Below are 17,769 nucleotides of genomic sequence, written 5' to 3'. Positions count from 1 at the left end.
ACATAAAACTGCACTCTCTGGAAGTTTTCTTCACCTTGGAAGATGCTGACATCTACTTGGTTCAAGGCCACATGGAGCACCCTGGCCATGCACGGCTACAATGCCTTTCACACATTCAGTCCTCAAAATGAACATGAAAGAACCAAAGGTGGAGCTGTAACCATCTTCATTAAATTCAAATACACCTCAAGACTAGTTAAACAGTACAACTCTCTTGAGCTACTCCATGTCCGAATAACTATAGATAAAACACCCTACCAGATCATTACTACCTACAGGTCCCCCACCATAAACCATGAGAAGCACACCACCTACCCGGACTTGCTTGAGTCACTCACTATACAGCCAAGCACCTTGGTCATGGGAGATTTCAACTATCCTTCTATTGAGTGGGCAATGTACATAAGTACGAGCTCGATCATCCTGATGTTCCTAGACCTTGTTAACACAAATGCTCTGGAACAGTTAGTTTGCACCCCCACAAGGGGCTCAAATGTGCTGCACTTAGCACTCACCGATATGGGTGGGGGTCACTACCCTATCCCCTGTGTTATACCCTCAGGTCAGACCATAAATCTGTCTCATTTGAAGTAACAATCAGACCTGCTACATCCACAAGAGCAATAAAAATTAAAAATTTCTCCAAAAGAAACTACAGCTACTAAGCATTAGTTTAAAAGTTTCAGTCCTGCTGCTAACACAACCACCAATGACTCCTAAGTAGAGGAGTACACAAACGCTCTGTATAACCACTTAAATAACTGTATTGACTCTGGTGTAACTGACAGAATCAAAACCAAGTCCTCCTGTAAAAACAAGCCACCCTAGTGGACCTTGAGTATAAACAGGTTATATAACTAAAACGAGAAACTGATATGTAAGGACAAGAGGGACCTTAGTTAGTAGAAAAAGAATACCCTCCACAGCTTGAACTAACAAATTGGATATCTGGTAAAGTCCTCTACAGCTAGTTGTGAGGCTAAATTAGCTTCCCTAGCTAAGACAATCATAAGGCATTCTTTAGCTGCAACAACAATCTAAAAGGGAATATGTGCCAAACTCATAGTGGATGGTACCACTCACACTGACCCTTAGGAAATTGTAAACCTGTTAGCTGACATATTTGGCACAAACTTCACCCCCCCTGTCCCCACCAGCCATACCCCAAAGCATACCTGACACCTGTCCTCTCCCCAGTATCTCCATTGAGCAGCTCATATCCTCACTCTCCAAGGCCAAAAGTATGACCTCTATGGGACCAGATAACATCCTAGGCAGCTTAATAAACAACCTAAAACATGACCTAGCAGATCCACTTGGCACTCTCTTTAACCATAGCCTGAGCATTGGCTTTGCTCTACCAGAGTAGAGAATAGGAACTGTAATCCATTTTCACAAAAAGTGTCCATCAACTGACACTGGGGACTATAGACCCATAAGCCTAACCAGCCTTATCTGCAAGACCATGGAAAGTATCATCAGGGACCTTATCAACAAGGACATAGGAAACCTTCAAACTTGACTCAACCCAGTTTGGTTTTGTTAAGGGTAGATCATGCTTACTAAACCTGGTGGACTTCCTCGAGAATGTCACCAAAGCCCTTGACAAAGGCAAAGCAGTACATACCACCTATCTTGACTTAGCCAAGGCTTTTGTCATAATTCTCCACTCAGGTATAATTGAGAAACTCTCCCAGCTAGGGATTAACCCATATGTCACTAGATGGGTAGCCAACTGGCTCACTGACAAAACCCATACTGTCAAAGATGGGGATTCCATCTCCACCAGTAGAACAGTTGCCAGTGGGGTACCACAAGATTCTGTGTTGGGTCCTCAAATGTTTGGAATCTATTTCTCAGAAGTTCAAGCAAAAGTAGATGGCCTGTGGCTTACCTAGTTCACAGATGACTGCACACTGGGAGCAATCACTGAGTCCCTAAAGCTATTAGCATATTACAAGGGGGCTAACACAGACAAATGATTGGTGCCAAAGCCATGGTCTAAAACTAAATGCAAAAAGTGAATTCTTGCACCCTTTGGTAAAGAGGTAGCCCCTGTAAATTACAATATAGGCAGCACCCCCATGCTTGAACCCATGTATGCATGACTTGGGAACACAAGCTGATAGCAGTCTAGACTTTGTTCGACATGTGTCCACAGTGGTAAGGAATGCCTTTTACATTGCACACCTCATAAGTAAGGGCATTCCATCCAAGACCAAGGATGTTTATACTCCACCCTCATCAGACCACTAATATGAGTACAACACTTCCTTTTACATATATCTCACCAGATACCTGCAGCAGTTGGAGAGACCACAGAGGTTCCTGACCAAGAGAATTCAGGGACTCCAAAACATGACCTACATGGAAAGACTGAAAGCCCTGTCACTGTACTCTGTGTCCTACAAGCTGTTGAGAGGTGACCTGTGTCTGTCATACAGAGTACTCTCTGACCATGCCCTAAATGAAATGCAGCACATCTGCAAATCAAATGGCACAAGAGTCACTCAGTCCTGAGATCTTAACCTTGCCTGTGACTTAAAGAAAACTGTTGGAGAGATAGATATGTCTCCCAAAGACTACATGGAATAAACTCTCAATTCACATTAAGCAGAGTTCCTCAATGACCCTATTTAAGTGCAACTTGGATAACTGTATTGGAGACTGTAAATTCACCCCTAGGGTGGACAGAGGCAGCTGGTGCTAATCATAGATTCGCTCTGCAAACAATCAAACCATCTAATAATGGTCAATTAGGGAACCATCTAACAATGGTCAGTTAGGGAACACAGGTATTACATGGCTAGACTTGTAAAGGCCCTAGGGCCATTAGCTTATTAACCTCCTATGAACCTAAATATCAACTTGCACATGGGCAGCAGAAAGCACCGGCAAACAGTAAAAGCAGCCATGCTTTTTAAGGGCCAGTGGGTCAAAAGCCTGCCAATACAACTAAGAAACTATAAACCATCAATCTGAATCAATTTATTAATCTGTATATTTGATGAATATATTGAATTAAGAATAATGGAATTACAAAAACATTAAGGTTCCACTATGAAGTATCTAGAGTCAAACCAGCAATCCCAAGCTCATTGTTTCAAAAATGATTTAAACAAAACACTTTTCTTAATCAAGAAAGTGCACAAACTATAAATCAAGTTTTATCAGGTGGCATGCTGTTTTGTACCTACCACATATGGGAGTATACCTTTTCCCTTTATTCCTTAAATATGTAAATGCCAGAGATACTCAATCACGGCAAAAGAGAAAATGCACTGAAAGAATGAATGCTGTTGGAGAAAACTAACATCAGAGAAGCAAAATTAGGCAGTTACTTTTCAATGAAATACATGTTGCCCATTTGTATGAAAACTGCAATTTAATGAAACTAAATTGTATTCATCTTTGCGGTTTGTAAAGATCAACCCCTCTTACCTCCCCCCATGCACACACACTGACTGCTAAGTAAATATTTTAACTCTGAGTTTGCACTACCTTTGAGGAGAGGGAAATGTTTGGCTTTCCAAACAAAACCAACATTTCCTCAACCACAAGCATTTGTGGCATCTGCTTTGATGTATATTACTAGTAGGAATGTGAGGGTACTGCCCATATAGAGGCTTACATGTGAAGCTAATTTCAGTACTAGACATTTATTTATTTATTTGTAATGACATCTCATTTGTAATGACATATTTTCTGTTTCTTCATAAACAGACCTTGATGTGTTCTTGCATTGACTGCTTGTGGCAATTAGTAAGGAATGACTGGGAATAGTAGCACAGTTATGCAATTATTCTAACTGAAGCTAGCTCAAAAGATGTATAGTCAAGGGCCTCTGACTGTTCATTTACTTATTTATATTTGCTTATCGGGAGAGGGCACATATGCCAGTAGCCCATTTACAGGCACAGCCTGGGTGACTAGGATCACAAAAGAAATGAAGGGACATATTTACAAATGCTAGAGTATGTTAAAAGCATATTTACATATTTACAAATGTAAAATTAGACTAAAACATTTAGGTTGAGAAAGTGAAAAGCAGTTTACAAAGGAAAGCATACTTGTGAAACTTGCACTATACATAGAAGAGCTTGGCTAAATTGTATCCATCACAAATTGAAAAGACAACAAAAAGTAAAACCACAGTTCATAATAGAGAGGGAGAGATAAAAATGTTACTTGTAGAGCTATAGGAAATTATACAAAGGTAATGAAGATAATGCTATAGATAAAGGGAGAATGCAGAGACTAAAAGGTGGAGAGGAGAGGAAGTGAGAAATTAAAGATGAGTTGAGGGAAGGAAGCAGATTTTATTGGAGTTGACTTGCAAGCTGTTAGTACTTTTCTTAAAAGCAGTACCTATTATGGGTAGTCCGTATTCAAGAAGACATAAGAATATTCCTTTGTCTGTTGCCAGATATGATGGCATTTTGTTTGCCCAAAAGAGTAGTGTGTTGATATTTTCCATGTGCTTTAAATGTCAAGCCATATACCAAGGTACTTGAAGATTGTGGTAGTTTCAGTGGTGGTATTGTTACCATTTTTAATCTCAAGGGAGCTGGGTGCCCTGGCCCTGTTTTGATTGGATTTGAATATCATTGTTTTAGCTTTTGAGGGATTGAGTAGCAGCTTGTGATGCATCAGACAATGGTTGAGAGTTGGAGGCCATCTTGGAGCTGAGGTTTTATAAGTGAATGGGATTTGCTTGACCTAAATATGACCATGCCATCTGCATATACAATTAGAAGCATCTGGGATGATCACAATAGAGTTCTTAATAAATATGGGAAGGAGTAGGAGACCTAAGCCAAGTTTCTGTGGAACTACTTTTATTAGTGTGCATAACTTTTAGTGGTAGAATTAACTACTTTCACCTTGATGGAGTTATTGGTAAAAAGTCTATTTATCAAGGTTTTACATCACCAGTAAAGCCTATTTGTGTTAGTTTGTCAAATATTAAGATATGGTATGGTGTATTAGCTTGAAGGTGTTTTGAGGTATATGTCCCTGTCAATTTGCCTTTGTCCATATTGGTTAGAATGTCATCAGTGAGCAACTACAGACTTGCTGCAGAGCTGTCTCTAGACCATAATCTGTGCTGTTTCCTGGATATAAGATGGTGTTTTGTGACTATTCAGTTATTTGGTTGTAGATAATAAATAGAGTATTTTCCTAGTGTTGGGAATATTGGCATATGTCAGTAATCTGAAGAAAACATTGGCTTTATTTTTTAGGAATAGGAGTGATTATCACTGTTTTCCATATTTGGGGTGTGATCTTACTGGTATCCAGCATATATTCCATAAGGATCGTGTTAAATCATTGGCAGACAATTCTTTGTGTGTTAATTAATTTAAATCAAATCACTGGATACCACTTTCAGCAAGCAACATTTTTTTAAGTGAGCAAGTTCCCTGCACCCCATGTGCAAGCTCATTAATACTGTTGATTCATCTTATCTTTTGTGGCATCTTCTTCTGTTTGCTTGGTTTGGTCTTTCTGAGCATTATTGTCATATTTAGTAAATCATTTCTTCACATTATATGGCCAAAGTATTTAAGTTTTAATTATGTTATCACACTTTCTAGTGAATAGTTTGGTTTTATGCCATTAGGAATTGACCGTTTAGGGATGTGGCCAAGATGGCTAACTGAGAGCAGCAACTGGTGAAAGCTCTGTGATGGCAAACTTTTCTATAATGGAAAATATATTAAAAAAATTAGAATTTGGTGATACTTGATAGCTAAAAATAGTCACTAATAGTTAGAGAAAATATTTATAGCTTCAAGTTCTTCAAAAGCTGTAATTTTCCTGTCATAATTTCAACTGCTTCCTTAAGAGAGAACAGACGTCAACATCACCTAGTCAAAAATGGTACTCAGGATTCTTCTGTTAAAAAAAGACACCCAGTCACTAATATTTAGTATGGAAGATGTATTACTTAAAATGGATAAGCTGGATACCAAAACAGAAAATTTCAAAGAAGTGTCCAGAAAGAGGATGGAACATTTATAAATTCTTATGAAACTACAAAGCAAACAAATTAGTAGTATGGAAGAAGCTTTAAATGATCCTGAAAGGAGAATAACTAAAGGTGAGTCTCAGACTGAATTTCTTTTAAAACAAAATAACCGGCTCATAGATAAAGTTGATGATTTAGAAAATAGATTGAGATGAAATAGCATCTGAATATATGGTATACCTGAAAAGTATGAGGGGGACGACATAGTAAACTTCTTAACAACCTGGATATATAAAAATTTAAATCTACCCAAAACTTTATCTTTAGGAATTGAAAGGGCACACAGATCCATGAGAGCAACTTCAAAGAAGGAAAACTCATCATCACATTCAATTCTAGTTAAGTTTATGTCCAGGTTAGAAAACGATCAAATATTAAAAACAGCATGGTCCAGCTCTTCTATGAAAATAGGTGAATGCATAGTCAGATTTAGCAATGATTATTCCAGTAAAATAATGAGTAAAAGAAAATCCTGCTTGCCAGTGATTAAAGAAATTAAAAAGAAAAATGTTAAAGACACTTTCATGTTTCCTGCAAAGATGAAAGTGTTTCTTTCTGAAGGAACTAAAATATTTGACACGATGGAGGAAGCATCTGTTTTTGTTAACATAAATAAAACCCTTAATAATACTGATGAAATGGACTGGAACACTGCATCCTTCAAGAGGCACAGTGAGCTGAATTCCCTGAAAACCAATTCTAAAATTAAAAAGCTTAAAAACAAGTGACTTCTAGTCTTTACTTACGTGACTTATTTTCTGAAACAATAACTTTAGCCTTAAGTAAAATGTTTGAATCGAACTTTAAGCATCAAAACATATGTGAGTATGCATTTATATTTTAATCTAAAGCATTTTACATGATAAGGAATATAAATAGTTAGTTTTACTATATTTGCAGTAAACGACATAGGGCCAGATTCAATAACAACTACACTAACTATATACAAAGTGTACATGATCTATATTTAAGAATACCTCTATCACATTGTTTGTGCTTTTAGTCACTCAGAAAGATTACATTAAGTGTGCATGTAGTCTACACTTTATGGCAACCTTTATGAATCTCCTCAGTGTTTAAGGCTGCAAGAAAATCAGTAAGAAAACTAAAATTAGAATGAAGAAGATGTGAGTTATGCTTGTGTCATCTGTTCACACAGAATGGTGTACACTTATGTACACTTAAGTGTAGGCGTTAATGAATCCCAGGGTGCATCTCTATCATTTAAGTTAAACTTAGAAATGTATTTGTAAATGTTAAACAAATACTTCCTATAAGAGAAAGTCATCAAACTGTAAGCAATAGAAAAGGTAATTTAAGACTATATAAGTTAGGAATCTTATTTTATTTATTTAACTTTGCTTAGAATGTACATTGCTGGGTTAACTGAATATCAGATCTAAGTAATATGCTAATTAAAAGTGTTAAAGTGCTGGAGGTTTTGTTTTCTTTTTTTCCTATGCACAATCCTTTCATGGATCATTTATAAAGCAATTAAGACTTAAAAAAAAAGCCATGAGAATAAAAGAATATTCTAGTTGTGTGAAAATGCTCGATTCTCACTTTTTTGCTTCCTGCCAGCTCCTTTAATTGTTTTGGTGAAGATCTAGGTCCTAGAAAAATTCAAAGTTCATCACTGATGTCTGTGAAAACAGGAAGTGCCTTAATCATGGCCTCGGAGATGAGAAGAAAAGAGCTGAACTGTTTTCAAGTGTATATATGTGAGAAATCTACTCAAGATAACATCTTAAAAAACAATATTTATTTATTTAGAAGTGAAAAAATGGTAAAACCAAAGCTATAGTATTGTTTTATATTGAACTGTTGCTCACATATAATATGCTTGCATTTTGCTTATTAACTATAACTGTACATATTAATGGGAAGGAGTAATGTTAGATGTTTGTTACTGATTTGAACAGTTTAAAGAATTTTAAGAAGAATGAAAAACTTACAGAGGAAATTAGCAGGTTCTTTGTGTGGTGAGTTGTCATTTTCACATGCTGTAATCAAATAATAATGTCAGGATATGAAGCCTAGACCAGAACAGCAGTTCACAATGGCTATAAAAAACAGATTAAAACTAAACACACAGGAATTCTTTCATATATAAACAAGATTGCTTATAATACTAGAATTGATAAGAATGGTAAACATCTTATGAGTAACATGCCAATGCACAAGGAATGAAAGATCTGATATGCAAAAATTAATAAAAGAATAGTATCAGTAAGTTAAGAAATGTATACACATATTGTAATTTGTGAACAGAGAATTGATATTTAAATAGCCCTTTGATGTGAGACTTTAGAAATGCAGCTCATATGAACTAAGGTATACTATCAGTGGACAAATAAGAGAGAAAAATATATTTAAATTGCAAACTGCTCATAAAAACAGTATACATTGCATACATCTGCAAATAACACAAATGTAAATGTACAGGATCTCATGTAATTTACATAGATAATAACATAAAAATATTCAAAAGAATCATGAAAGTTGAAATTTGAAACTTGGTCATGTAAATTTTTCAAGCTTGTTGCATATTGCATATTATTAGATTCACTAAGGCTACCTGAAATAACTTGTTTCATAAGTCAGAGCTGAAATTTGAGTATTATTTTGGTGAATCAGCATGTCTGTTTTGATAGAAAGTATTTTTTTAAGATGTTGGAATGCAGAAAGGGACAATGCGGTTTCAATTAAGCACATTGCAACTTCTGCATACAATACAGAATGCAAATATTTTCTGTTTACTCTGTAGAAACATCAAGACATTCTCTTTGACCTTAGTAATGTACATTTTGTTATGAATTAATTTAATACGCTAAATATTTTTTAAATGTTTTGATATCTCTTATATTAAGAATGCTCCAGGTTGAAATAGCAAAGAAATTAGATAACACTGAAATCATTAAAAATAATGGCAACATATCAAACAATTTTAAAGCATAAAGTGGAGCTAGCTTTAGAAAAAATAGAATTGCACATTTATGCAATGACTTCAAAAATCTTTCAAAGATTAAGATGTTAAGCAAGAATGCGCCGATCAATAATATCCGAAAGCCTCACATTAATAAGCTTACTTCAGAGATTAAGGAAATGCCTAATATTTTTTTTAATTATGAGGATCTTAATAAAGATAAAACTAATAATCCTGATGTTTGCAAAATTGATAGGTATTTAAAGAAAAAAATGTTACCAATAAACTTAATTAACAAATATCTGTGTTAAATAAGCCTAACAGAAGTTAAAGAAACTTTAAAAAGAGAAAATGGTAAAACTCTAGGGTTAGATTATTTAAGTATGGAATTCTGTAGTCTGCTTATGTTAAATATTTTAGAATTACTATGTGAAGTTTTCAGGATAAGTCAGGGTGACAAAATAATTCCTCCTTTATAGAAATCTACTGTAATCTTACCTCTACTTAAGCAAGGAGAGGATAATAAGTTTGTTTTCTCATATAGACCTATTTCATTGTTACATATATATACTATAAAACATTTACTTCCATCTTATCTGCAAGATTAAAAGATATAGTAGATAAATTAATTAATAAAGATCAAACAGGATTTATAGTCAATGGATTAATATATGATAGTGTAAAAAGGATAATAACTATCTCAGAGTTAGCAAACATAATGAACAAAAAAAAAATCCCCAATTAGCTTAATTATTGAGAGAGCTTTTAATTCTGGAGATTGGGACTGCTTGTTTAAAAGTTTAGAAGCATTTGTATTTCCAGAAATATTTATTGGAGTATTAAAAACTTGTATAAAGACTCCAAAGCATATGTTAAAATTGGGTCTTATGTTTATAAATGATTCACTTTAAATAAAGGCACAGAAAAAGGATGCCTCTTGTCCCCTCTACAATTTGAATTAGTTATCAAGCACTTAGTTAATATTATAAGAAGCAGTGAAAAATTCAATGGAGTCTCAATTAATATGGATTGTCAATCTAAAATACAACTTTTTACAGATGATAGTTTACTGTCAGAGATTTAAATTATTCACTGTAAGAAATATATAAGGACATTGAAAACTTTCAAGAAGCATCACTGCTGAAATTTAACAATAATAAAACTTAAACTTTAGTGTTAAATTACTAGATAGCAAGTTCAAAGATAAATATAAACTTCTTTAAGTTTATACTGAAAAGGTTTATGGGGAAATATATACATACTACATTTGTCACTCTGTATAAAATCTCTGAGTTCAGTAATATTACTTCTTCAGTTTTTGGAGATATAGTAAAGATGTAAAAATTGACTGGACATGTGTTTATGGATTGTGAAAAATTAAATGTATATTGGGAAGATATATATATATATATGTGTGTGTGTGTGTGTGTGTGTGTGTGTGTGTGTGTGTGTGTGTGTGTGTGTGTGTGTGTGTGTGTTTAAGGTGTTATTTTCTGATAATTGTTCTTTAACTAGGCCAATAATACTAATGAATGCTTTACCCCTTTTATCTGTAAAAGCCAAACAACGCAAAATGTTTTGGAGTCTTCTGGCAGTAGCTAAAAACTGAAAATCAAACTCTTTGCTATGCACAAAGAATTTTTAAAAGTAGCATTAATACTATGTAAATCTGAAAAAAAAAACAGTGATTTGAATAATATCTACAAATAATACTAACACTTGTAGTTGTTGGGTTAGCCTTGACATGTTGCTATTGAAATACCAAGACTCCTAATGTGTTAATTGTATAAGATTACTTTGATGATTCAGTGTATTCCTGATATTGTATAACAGTATGTGATATTGGATTTCTTCTTTTCTGTGTATATATTGCATGTGTGTTAAATCAATAAAAATGTTGTTAAGAAAGAATTGATCAATTTTATCTTCTTGCAGTCCATAGAATTCTCAAAAGTTTTTTCCTAAGAGCATAGTTCAACAGTATCAATTTTCTGGTGAACAGCCTATCTTATAGTCCATCTCTCACTGTCATAACTTTGAAATTATTATCCTTTGCTGATGAACAAACCTCTCAAATGTTCCTTATTCTGAAGAATGTTGCTGATCTTGTTCATATTTTTGCCCTTTCCCTGATATTTGCTTTTTGATTTTCTAGTAAATCACTAAGGAATATAGTTAATAAAGCTTGGCACTAATGATTGATACTTTTTAATTGTTCAGAAAATGCATGTTGATTCAAAATATTCTGTTCTATTAACTTTTTAAGTGCATTAGAGTAATATTTAAAAAAATCTCCATGGTTTTGATCCACCCCAAAATATTTTTGGTTTTATTCGGCATTCCAGAGCAAAGAAGTTAAGAGTTATGCTGAGATTACATAGTATTTGTTCTTCAATATCTTATCCAGATTTGCATTAACATTTTCCTAAGAAAATTATATTATACAGATTTAAAAAATCCTTTATAATCCACAGGCTTCATGAGCATAAGGGGGAAAATGTAAGTTAACTGACTTGCATGTATATGATAACTGTAGATGTTCATCTTATATATTTGTAAGCTGTTTTAATAACATACACATTACCAAAGCCTGAAATGTTGAAATCTTCACTGATACAAAAATATCATTTATTTCTTATTAATTATTTTTGTGCATTTTAATTTACTGGATTGTCCTGATGGGATATGGCCATTTTTCAGTGGACTAAGGAAAAAAGCTCCAAATATGAGGATACAAATCTTGCATTAGAATAAAGTATATCAATCCACATGAACTAGGGGCTTATGCTAAAAGGCTTACTTTGTTATATCAAGCAAACATAAGTGTGCAGTAAAAGCAAAATTAATTTTCAGGTATTATGGTACTTTAGGCTTAGAACAGTAACCGAAAAAAATGAACAGTTCTGCACTGGTAGTGGAATCACTTAGGCTACATTAGTACTTGTATATATTTGTAGAAAGTAGAAAGAATTAAATTTCATAGTGACTTCTCTGCAGCATTTTACACAATAATTGCTCACGGAAACATTTAATATATGCTTGAGTGTGGATAGTAAAACCCATCAAGATCACAGGCTGGTTAAAACTCCATAGAAGAGAAGGCATGATGGGGATGTGGAGCATATGTCATAATATAAGTTGATGCTCAGGTTTATGGATAACATGTGATATCAGATGTAGGCAACCCATGACACTAACTTTATACAGAATTCTGACAAAAAAAATAAACACAGCGACTGTAAGTGTGGTCACTTTGTAATGACTTAGAAACATAAATGCATAATGCAAGTGTTTCTGAAGTCCAGTGATGTAGTGCTAGATCTCAATTCTTCAAGTAACTTTGTCTATTTACAAGACACATAGTTTAACACAAGACAGTCGACATAGTGGTTAAAGCACTGGTAGTATATGTTAGCCATTTAAAATATTAAGATTGAAGCCAGTAACTAATGATTCTTCAAATTTGATTACCACAGCTTGAGTTTGCATACTGCTTGAATCTTCCCATGTCAAAAAACAGCAATACACATTTAAGGGTAGAGCAGCAACTGGCAAATATCATGTACAATGCTGTCTTTAACAGTGATGATAACTGATGCTGTATGTAGCCTGCATCTTTCAGCAGTATACATGCCTCATGTTTTCCCTGTGAATTAGTGTCACACAGTCATTTCAAATAGCATTGCTCAAGACAGCTGCATAAGAATATATTTAAACGTCAAGCTACCTGCAGAGATTGAAATATGTATTTCTGTAGGAGGTCAAACCCCCTTGCACTGCAGTCTACAGGGCAAACCTCAACATTTCCTGAACTTAAATATGCAGTAGAGAGGAAATGATAAACTCATCAAACCTTTACACAACAGTCTCTCACAAACAATGATTGCACTGAGCAAAAATCTGGTCTTAAATCCATGAAAGATATGATTTTGACCAGTTATGTTTGTGCAGTGAGATCCCCATCAACTGATCTTTTCTCTCTCTTGTCGAGAAATCATCCAGCAACCCATACTGGGGACAGAAATATGAGACATATCTGGTGCTTATAACAAGTAGATTAATGCTATGAACTGCTTACAAAGTCTTATTCTGTAGCCCTAGGTTTGATTTCCTCTGCTGTTTACATATATTGTGGCTCTTAGTAAACCATTTAACTCTAAGGTGGTCATTGGTCATCCTTGAAGAAAAGACAGTTCTGTAGCTTATATTTCAGAAGGCTGACTGTCGTGGGTACCTTTTGAACCTTTCTCTTGATTCTTTGATCTGTCTAAAGGCCAGCTCCACATAATGGGTTTATAATGCCCAAGTGCACTTTTGTGTATTATTAAGCATGCCTGCTGCTGTAAGGGTTACTGCAAACCCATCTGCTGACTACTGCTCTTTTTGGTATTAACTTCTTCTTTTCCTTTCAGGTGCTCCCATTAGGGGTCACCACAGTACATAGTCGGTCTGCAGAACAAGTGGCAGTACAGTTTTACGGTGTCGACTTGTTAGCCTGGCACCCAAAGTTCCACTGAAGGCACACACATGCACACACTCACACCTAGGTCCAATATAGAATGTCCAATCTACCTGCAGCATGTCTTGGGAATGTGGAAGGAAACCAGAGTACCTGGAGGAAACCACATGAACACAGGGAGAACAGGCAGATTCTATACAGAAGGCACCCCAGCTGAAAATTGAATTGGTGAACCTCTTGCTGTGAGGTGACAATGGTAACCACTGCACCACTGTGCAACATTCTTTTTGGTATTAACTAATTTAGTTAATTTCCATTACTGTCAGTAAACATTATCCTAAGAGCTGATTGAGCTAAACTGGCTCAGCTACATAATTTTAATAATCTGCACTGAGGCTTTGTAACCTTGCAGTTAATTACATTTGTTAAGTGGGTGCTAGTGTTTTCCCCTCTGCACAGTGGTGTTATAGGCTTGTCTGTGTAAAATAAGCCTGTCTGAGCAAAATACTCAAATCTTGCATTACAGAAAAAGGATTTGATGAATTGTTTGCTTTTATTACTGCTTACAGACTTGATTTGATTTAGGTGTCTTGTACCAACATGCTAAATGTACCATTTCAGTCATTAGATGTGGAAATGTTGAATCAGAGTACATGAACATTAGTGCAACATTAGCAGGGTGGAATTATACTTATTTAGACTTAGAAATGATAAAGTAACTGTAAATATGTCTGTTCACAGCTCTTGACAGTTTTGAGTGAATACACAGCCAGCATGAAACTTTTACTGATGGAAAATTAAGAACGTTGTTACTGTGAATGAAAGCTGATCTGAGAAAATCCTAAGAACAAGAAGTGTTAGATAAAAAACGGAATTTCAGCTCTATTTATTAAGCAATTCATTTAGTTTACTTTTATTGCACATTAAGGTAGAATTGTTACTGTTACCTCCTCTTTTATCACTATGTTAGCACTTGTGTCCTTTGACAGATTATTTATATTTCCTCTCTACAAAATTATTGATAAGTTGAAGGGTTTTCCTGTTCCACCACCTGCCTTCTTGTGATTGTAAGTTACTTAGTATTAAAATCCCATAAATTAGGTATTGCAATGGCAGACGACATTACAAACTCATTAAAATGGTATAATAATGTGCATGTAGACATTTCTGAGTGAGGCAAAAAGCCAATTATAAGTATGAAATAATGGTTCTGAAAGTGCAGCAGCTATAAATCAGTTAAGGTGGTTGCATTAATATTTTCAGAATGTGAAATGGCACCTCGTAAAACATTAACTTTATGTTTTTCTAACTCAGATTTGATTCCTACTTTGTGTGACAGGTACAGTGTCAGTATATGATGGAATAGTTTATTTCACTTTACATAGTAAGCGAGACAGCTAGCTTGCTAGAGAGACAGAGAAAGTAACAAAGAGGTATGTTACTACCTATGTAACCAGGCAAGTAGAAAGTTAAAGATATAAAGGTATATAATGGTTGGTTCTAAACTGGTAAACTAGAAAAAAAGGACTAAGACAGCTTTACAGAACAAAGGCAAACACATAAGATCAAATCTAAAATGTTAACACTTTTGGAAAGTAACAGATGTGTCCCTTAATCTCACTCATGCACTGCAATGGCCTCAGCCAATTTCAGCTTGTGCAGAGAGCTTCCTGTCACCCTCTATAATTCCTTCAACAATTTAAATAACCATTACAACATGTCACTGGTATAACAAATGTTTGAAGCTCTAGGTTACTTAATAGAAGACATGTCCAAATTTGGGATAATTAGAAAGGCTGAAAAAATGATGATTATAATTATACATCGACAGAGATAGATGAGGGTTACTATAGATAGGTATATCACTAGATAATTAACTAGCAAGATAGATAGCTAGAGAAAAGCTAGACAGACTAAACAGATAAGGAGATAGTGAAGACAGATAATGGAAGTATACCAGTACATAGGTGGATAGATAGATAGATAGATAGATAGATAGATAGATAGATAGATAGATAGATATAGATATAACGAGAAGGTTAGATGGAAAGAATAGGATGGTTAGAGAATGGGCTTCTGGATGGACAAAAAGAAGAATGGGAAACTAAACAAATGGATGAATCAGGTTTTACTCCAACAGTCATGTCAGTAGTGATTTATTTCCTTGACTCGTTACTTAAGGATAGCTACTGACCTATTAATTGAAGTTATTGCTTTTATTATGAACAGAAACACTTACATGTGACCCTGGGCACTGTATGCCCTTTACATGGCACAACAACTTTCCAGAGAAGAAAGAGGAAATTGAAAGTTAAAAGATACAAGTACCACTGCTAGTGCAGGTGGAGGAGACAAATAAAAACAGAAATTGTCTAATATTATGCAAATTGACTAGGAGGAGGTAGAGGTGGTGAAGCAAATTTAATCATTTGACTGGTACTATTTCTTTTTTTTTTTGTAAATATTTTTATCAATTTCCAAAAACAAGAAAGCATGAATGCAGGTTATTTATGACAGTGAAGTATTTACAAATTATTTAAAAAGGTTGGTGAAAACCTCTAAACAGATATCAGACATTAAAACCAAATTAAAGTATTTACAAGGGTGTCTATTGTTGGCATATAATTGACTTTCTATACAATTGTTTCCTGATTATAATCTGCTACAGTCATTACTCTCCACTATTTCAGTTACTTTTTGCCATGCTATATATAATGATGTAGTTCTTTCAGTTCTTCTTTTAATAGTGTTCATTTCCAATTGCGATACTGCTGACACCATATTCATGAATTGCTTAAAAGTTGGAGAAGCTTTGGATTTCCATTTTGATGTAATGTTCTTCCTTGCAATGGCTAGGAGAGTCCTCAAGATTACATATTTTGTTCTTGGTACACAGTCAGGTACAGGTGCATTAAACAAAATAATAGATTTGGAAATCTGGAATTTGTCATTGAATACCATTTGCAGAAAATAATTTATTTTATCCCAATATGGTTTAATCAAATGGCATTCGTAGAACATATGTTGCCAGTCTGCTTTTATTGATAAATCACATCAGCAGCCAATATTTTTCTTAAACATAAGTTCCATTTTATGAGGGGTTACGTAAGATCTGTGTATGAATTGCCATGTAAAGAGTCTCCAATGTAGTGAAAGTGATGTCTGCTTTGGAGAGAGAAAAATTAATTTTTTGTCTCTGTCATTTGGCACATGTCCATTAATTGATCTATAATAATTCCATATTTTGTCATGACTGGTACTATTTCTGAGGTATATAACCTACAAAAATATATATATATATATATATATATATATATATATATATATATACCTCAGACTGGTACTATTTCTGAGGTATATATATATATATATATATATATATATATATATATATATATATATATATATATATTTGTAGGTTATACTCTGTCTTATTTTTTCTCCAGGCTTCCCATGCTTTGTCTCTCTGATTCAAAAGATGTTTGGTTTGATTCATTTGGTTCTTACAGGGACATGTACATTTTGAATATTGAAGAAAGCGGTATTGAATAGAGAGATAGCAATGTCTAACTGAAGGATTTGTAGCTGGTCCCAGTTTATTAATTTTAAGTTTGAAATTAAGGCATCTCTTATGGAAGGAGGGCAGATTACAAGCATGGTTAAAGTGGTGGAGTTTATGGACATTGCAATGGTCCCTTATATCAAAGGTAGGAAAGAGGTCACCAGAGGTGATGATTTTGTTTGGTGAGTTATTGAGGATCTGATCAAATGTGGATTTCTTGTCAGAATGCTTATTGTTCCTAGCTGGGAATGCAATACCCTGAGTTAACCTACATAAGTTTATTGCATGATTTCACTTGTCATTGCGTATGGTCTGCCAGTCAACATTTAGATCACCTGTTATGATAGCTTCCTATGGAATACTTGAGAAAGTCCAGGAGAAAAGGGAAGTCTTTTTCTGTATTTGTATTATTACCTGTAGAAATTTAAATTGTCATTACACAAACATACCTGTGATTATTAAGTTTTAGAAGTGACATGAGGATTTCTGCATTATTTATTGGGGGGTGAGAAATAAAGAGTTGAATTCAGGGAATTGTTACAAATTAAATTTAGACTACATGCATTTTCAGATTCTATCTAGTATTAGAATATTGCATCCTGAAGATAGGAATCTCTAGAGGCGTCCCTTGCTGCATGCATTTTAGATCTCTAAAGCAAGAGATTCCTATGACACCCTCTTCAAAAAACTGCTTGAAATGGCTGAAAAATGTGGGCTGAACTGAAGTCTGTCTCATTATGTCTGAATTCTGAATTGTGTCTGATTTTTTTTTTTGCTTTGTCTTGAAGGAC

Source organism: Protopterus annectens, chromosome 11.part0 (assembly GCF_019279795.1).
Source record: "Protopterus annectens isolate FY-2018-M chromosome 11.part0, PAN1.0, whole genome shotgun sequence".
Classification (NCBI taxonomy): domain Eukaryota; kingdom Metazoa; phylum Chordata; order Ceratodontiformes; family Protopteridae; genus Protopterus; species Protopterus annectens.
The sequence above is the reverse complement of the archived record's forward strand: the minus strand, read 5'-3'. Positions refer to the sequence as shown.